General features: G+C 39.8%; 1 long non-coding RNA gene across 1 annotated transcript; it reads left to right on the top strand.

Moving 5' to 3' along the window:
• The first annotated feature begins 1,815 nt into the window (after window positions 1–1,815).
• Window positions 1,816–5,062, top strand: LOC118389541 (uncharacterized). Its single transcript, XR_004826758.2, has 3 exons — window positions 1,816–2,207; window positions 2,413–2,685; window positions 2,964–5,062. It is a non-coding gene; the product is annotated as an uncharacterized LOC118389541 (long non-coding RNA).
• Window positions 5,063–6,326: the final 1,264 nt, after the last annotated feature.

Below are 6,326 nucleotides of genomic sequence, written 5' to 3' on the forward strand. Positions count from 1 at the left end.
CAATATAATGTTTATCTTTATACAAAATATTTGGTTTGAACATTAACAAATCAAATCTGATCTTCTATATCTATATAACAGACACAGTAGTCATCTGTATAAAGAAATGCATGTTGGTGTCATAGCATGCCACCGGTATATCTCTCTCTATCTCTCTGGGGTTAAGCCAAGAGTGTGCAAATAAAGAAATAAAGAAAATGAGTAGGTGTGTTCAAACCTTTGACTGGTAATGTATATGTTTTGACCACGACAGTTTACAGTCTAAGGTAACACAAAGTAATTTAGTCTCCTCAACCTGTTCAACAGCCACACCATTCATTACCAGATTCAGCTGTGGTCTAGAACTTAGGGAATTATTTGTACCAAATACAATGCTTTAAATTTAGAGATGTTCAGGACCAGTTTATTACTGGCCACCCATTCCAAAGCAGACTGACTCTGTGTTAAGGTTTTTAGTGACTTCATTGGCTGTGGTTGCTGATGCGTATATGTTTGAATTGTCAGCATACATGGACACACATGTTTTGTTTAATGCCAGTAGCAGGTCATTGGTAAAAATACAAAAGAGTAGAGGGCCTAGAGAACTGCCCTGTGGTAAACCACACTTAACATGTTTGACATTAGAGAAGCTTCCATCAAAGAAAACCCTCTAAGTTCTATTAGATAGCTCTGAATCCACAATATGGCAGAAGATGAAAAGCCATAGCACATGCGTTTTCCCCAACAACAGGTTATGGTCAATAATGTCAAAGGCTGCACTGAAATCTAACAGTACAGATCCCACCATCTTCTTATTATCAATTTCTTTCAACCAATCAGTCATTTGTATCAGTGCTGTACATGTTGAGTGCCCTTCTCTATAAACATGCCGAAAGAGCGGCAGCAACCTGATACTGTACAGTTGGTCTGCTGTTAGAACCAGAAAGGCCGCTTTACCACTCTTGGGTAACGGAATGACTTCAGCTTCCCTCCATGCGTGAGGACAAAGACTTTCCTCTAGGTTCAGATTAAATATATGATATATTTGGGCTATAAGAGTCAGCTACCATCTTCAAAAGCTTTCCATCTAAGTTGTCAATGCCAGGAGGTTTGTCATTATTGATCGATAACAATAATTTTTCCTCCTCTCCCACGCTAACTTGCAATTTTCATTTTCATTCATTATTAGATTTTTTTATGCATGACTACGATGGCTCACTGTTCATTGTTGGCATTTCCTGCCATCTGATTCAATGAAAGATGGAGTTAAATTAATCTTTCTGCCCATAATATAATCAAAAGTTTTTTTCCATCATTTTTATATAATCGATCTTGGCTTCAAAATACTGTTTCCTTTTATTTTTGTTGAATTTAGTCATACAATTACTCAATGTGCTGTAAGTCAGCCAGTCAAATATGCAGCCAGACTTATTAGTCACTCCTTTTGCCCCATCTCTTTCAACCATACAGGTTTTGAATTCCTCATCAATCCATGGAGCCTTAATAGTTCTAACAGTCAGTTTCTTAGGTGCATGTTTATCAATAATTGGAAGAAGCACATTTCATAAATTCATCAAGTGCAGCATCTGGATGCTTCTTATTGCAGTTTTTGCCGATTGCTTACCCACTGAAAGTGAATGCTTAGACAAAAGCATCAAAACCTTAACTTTTGTAACCATGCCTTAAACAAAGGCACCAAAGGTACAAACACATTTTCTGCTTTGCACTTTGTTTGCAATTCTGCAACGCGCTTGCAAAACACTACACACTGTTTCTTACATTAGACACTTCGTTCAAGAATGAAATCTCTTGCGATCATTGGGGAAACTCTTTTATTCAAAATGCAAAGCATACCTGAAAATGGCAACAACCACACACACAAATGAAAACACTTACACAGTAATTGAACACCAATTAATCTGAGCCTTAGCACTACAAATAGACCTCAGGTAAGCTCACCACTTTTGTGAGAACTTTGCAAACATGGAGGCAGTGAGAGCAATCGGAAGAGAAAGAGGTAGAGGAAGAGGAAGAGAGAGAGAGAGAGAGAGAGAGAGGAGGAGGAGGACAAGAACAAAGAAGGGGACCAGGCAATAGACGGACACATATTTCCGACGACATTAGGTCCACTTTGGTGGACCATGTCATAAATCATGGCCTGGTAGAGAGTCCAATCCAACCTGAGTCACAGTAGCATCCTTAATACAGACATTTAGACTGGAGAACAGGTATGTCTTCAACTTTCTACACTAGACTGTACCTATGTAATTGTTGCACATAATTGTTCATCACAGTACAATACAATGTAGTCCTACAATATTAGGTCTATGCTCCTCAGTGAAAAAAATAAATAGATATACTGCTGTGAAGTAGTATGACAGTACAGTATGTAAAAAATTACCTAATGACATCATATTCTTGCATTTTCTACAGAACTGCCAGACGACCTCCTGAGGGTGGAAGGCAACGTCTGTTCCCCCATGAACAGGAACTGGCCATTGTCAATCTAGTGTTGGCAAACAACACCATCCGCCTACATCAACTACGAGAGAAAATAAACGCAAATCACACAACATTCCATAATATCAACCGTGTCAGGATGTCGACACTGCCGCATCTTGCGTCAACACCAACTTACGACGAAGCAGCTGTACAGGGTTCCATTTGAGAAGAACAGCGTGACACCTTCGCTATGACTACGTGCAAGTAAGTGTCACTGTACTATACTGTAATACAGTAATGGCAGTAGATTGTGTCCTATTGACACTACATAGATACATTCAAACAAAGCAGTATGTGACCTAAGCAGGTGCCCCCATTCGGGGGTGGGGGAGGGTTTTCCGTGGGGGCACCTGCCTTGCCTGTAGCTTGTAGTTTTGACTGATTGTTTCCGACCCAACCCACCCCCCACTCCATTCTTGTGTGAAAATGTAGACATTGCAGTCCTGTGTTTTGAGTTACACCATACGCATTTTCTGTTATAGAGAGTCCTGGACTTTGATGCAGCTGCACAGCCTCATGAGTTCATTTTCATTGATGAAGCTAGATTCAATCTAGCTAAAACCAGGCATCGGGGCCAAAATGTTATAGGACAAAGAGCCGTTGTGAATGTCCCTGGGCAGCGCGGGGAAAATGTCCCCTTGTGTGGCGCCATTAGTCTGCAAGGAGTTCTCTATCACAATGCCACCCTAGGTCCCTACAATACTGCACACATAATCATATTTCTGAATGCATTACATAATGCAGTTGTACAGGACGGACTAGAGCAGCCCAGGTTTGTTGTCATCTGGAATAATATTAGTTTCCACCGGGCTGCTCTGGTCAGGGACTGGTTCACCAACCACAATAACTTCACAGTTGTATACTTGCCCCCTTACTCCCCATTTCTCAATCTGATTGAGGAATTATTTTCGGCTTGGCGTTGGAAAGTGTATGACCGCCAATCACACACCCCGCCTGCCTCTTCTGCAAGCAACGGAAGAGGCATACGGAGACATTGAGGTGGGGTCAGTCCAGGGTTGGATACGGCATGCAAGGAGATATTTTCCCTGCTGCCTGTGGATGAGGTGATGTGGCCAGATCCTAACAGAAGGTGGGATCCATAAACCATCCACCCCCTCCCTTACAATACTATTTTTTTTACCATTGCAGTGTAATTTTACTGTAATTATTTTTGTTTCTGTGAATTTACAGTTGCATAGTGTATTGATTATTGTATCGTAATTCAACTTTTCTTTGCATTTTTTGTTGTTGTTGTAAAAACCTGCAATGGCAAAAAAAGTAAGCTTAATATATTTTTTTCTGAAGCCTTTCTATTTTTGTGTTCATTGAAATGTGAGTAGATGTACTGTACTGGAACAATCTTTCACAGAACCTGTATGAGAAAATGTAAAAGGTATGCAAAGTATTAAAGACAGCAGTGTTTTGTATTAAGTACATCAGTGTGTTGCTGCTTTGAAAGAGTAATTTAAATGGTGCATGTGTGTATAATTTTGTTGCAAGATGCCATTTTGAAAAAGGATTGTTAGGTTTCGATTGCAGAGTTTCATTTTGACATAGAAGTGAGATGTTTTCTCCAAGTGGTGTGTCTTATTTGGCTTGTGTGTAGAGTTTTGACACAATGAGCCAATTAAATAACAAGTGTGTAGGCAACGCATCACTGGGGGCAATCTACCTGCCCTCCAGGATAACTTCAGCACCCAATGTCACAGGAAGGCCAAAAAGGTCATAAGGACATCACCCACCCGAGCCAAAGCCTGCTCACCCCTCTGTCATCCAGAAGGCGAGGTCAGTACAGGTGCATCAAAGCTGGAACTGAGAAACTGAAAATCTCAAGGCCATCAGACAGTTAAATAGCCATCACTAGCCGGCTTCCCCCCGGTTACGCAACCCTACACCTTAGAGGCTGCTGCCCTATAGACATAGACTTGGAATCACTGACTACTTTAATAATGGAACACTAGTTACTTTAATAATGTTTAAATAATGTTTACATACTGCTTTATTAATCTAATATGTATATACTGTATTCTGTACTACTGTATTTTAGTCAATGCCACTCCGACATTGCTCAATCTAATATTTATATATTTCTTAATTCCATTCTTTTACTTTTAGATTTGTGTGTATTGTTGTGAATTGTTTTTAGATACTACTGCACTGTTAGATACTACTGCACTGTTGGAGCAAGGAACACAAGCATTTCGCTACACCCGCAATAACATCTGCTAAATATGTTGATTTGATTTGATTTGATTTTAGTTTGATCAGACCAACAAATATTTTTAACATCATCTAAGCAAAATATATTTTTAGACCCAGCTTTTGGAACTTTTACTTTTCTGCTAAATTGTAATTATTTGCCTACCTCCTCATGCCTTTTGCACAACAATGTATATAGACTCTTCCTTTTTTTCCTACTGTGTTATTGACTTGTTTATTGTTTACTCCATGTGTAACTCTGTGTTGTTGTCTGTTCACACTGCTATGCTTTATCTTGGCGAGGTAGCAGTTGTAAGTTATAACATGTTCTCAACTAACTTTAACCTGGTTAAATAAAGGTGAAATAAAATAAATAAAAAATATAGACACTATACTGTGATCACTGCATCAAATGGGTATGTATACAGCTTTAGAACAAAAAAAATGTGATCAATACATTTGGATGAGTACAAAGAACACTTTTTGTTAGTTTAAAAGATCCTTCACCTGTGATAGAGCGACACCACTGTTTTTGTTTTTTGTCATGGTAGCAATGTAGATTACGCTGTTACTCCACGCACTTCCAGACAGGGCAGGTCGCAGAAAATATTGAAAACAACAATAAACAGTAGGGATCTAGACAGACACAAGTCCGGGACAATCCACAATGGCTGACCGCGTCGCAGGCTGCGTTCAAGCCCTCAAGAAAACCCTGCTAGCTTGATAGGAAGTTATCTATCTCCAAACAGCTCATCAGACCTTGGTCAGCAGGATCACCGGACAGATAGTAGCAGTCCCAGTAACTGATGCCAACCGTGTCGCAGGATCCAAACTCAAAAGGTTGCTAGCTACTAAGAATTTTTCAATAGACTTTCAAAACTTTCCAAACAGCAAACAGTTCTCTCCCTTGTTCTGCGGGAGTGAGGTGTACCATCTCAGTCAATATACAATAGATGTTGCTGCCTATAAGGGAAAGAACTATGGAATAATGCCATGGTATTCATTCTCCTGCCTCTAGGTAAGATAAGGTTAAAGTTATGTTCTAAAATGATTGCTGTCTCAGGAGACGTTGCTAGGGCAGAAAAGCTACCTTTAAAACACTGCTGCCTCTGAGGAAGGCAATGTTGTAGTATGGAATAAACTATTTGAGGAGTAATACAAGGTTGAAGTGAGTAATCAATGTTCTTGCTACCCTGAGGGCAGGGTAGCACCTCCAGGAAAGATACTATGAAAGAAAGGCATCCTGTGCCTTTTTATTGTTCTTCCTCCAAGAAGGATAAATTAAACAAAATCAAAGTTTATTGATTGCGTACACAATGCTTATGTTTCTAGCTCCTAAAAATGCAGTAAAACAATTAACATGGAAGGGGTAAAGATGATATGTATGTACACCAGGAGAATTTACACAAGATCAGCTAAGAATTGTCACACCATGATCTGTTTTACCTGTCTTGTCTCCACCCCCCACCAGGTTTCTCCCATTTTCCCCTTTATCCCCTGTGTATTTATACCTGTGTTTTCTGTTTGTCTGTTGCCAGTTCGTCTTGTCCCGTCAAGTCTTGCCAGTGTTTTTCCCTGTGTTTTTTCCTCTTTCTGGTTTTTGTTCCAGTCTTCCCAGTTACAACCTTTTGACTATCCTGACCCTG

Source organism: Oncorhynchus keta, chromosome 10 (assembly GCF_023373465.1).
Source record: "Oncorhynchus keta strain PuntledgeMale-10-30-2019 chromosome 10, Oket_V2, whole genome shotgun sequence".
In the NCBI taxonomy this organism is placed as follows: domain Eukaryota; kingdom Metazoa; phylum Chordata; class Actinopteri; order Salmoniformes; family Salmonidae; genus Oncorhynchus; species Oncorhynchus keta.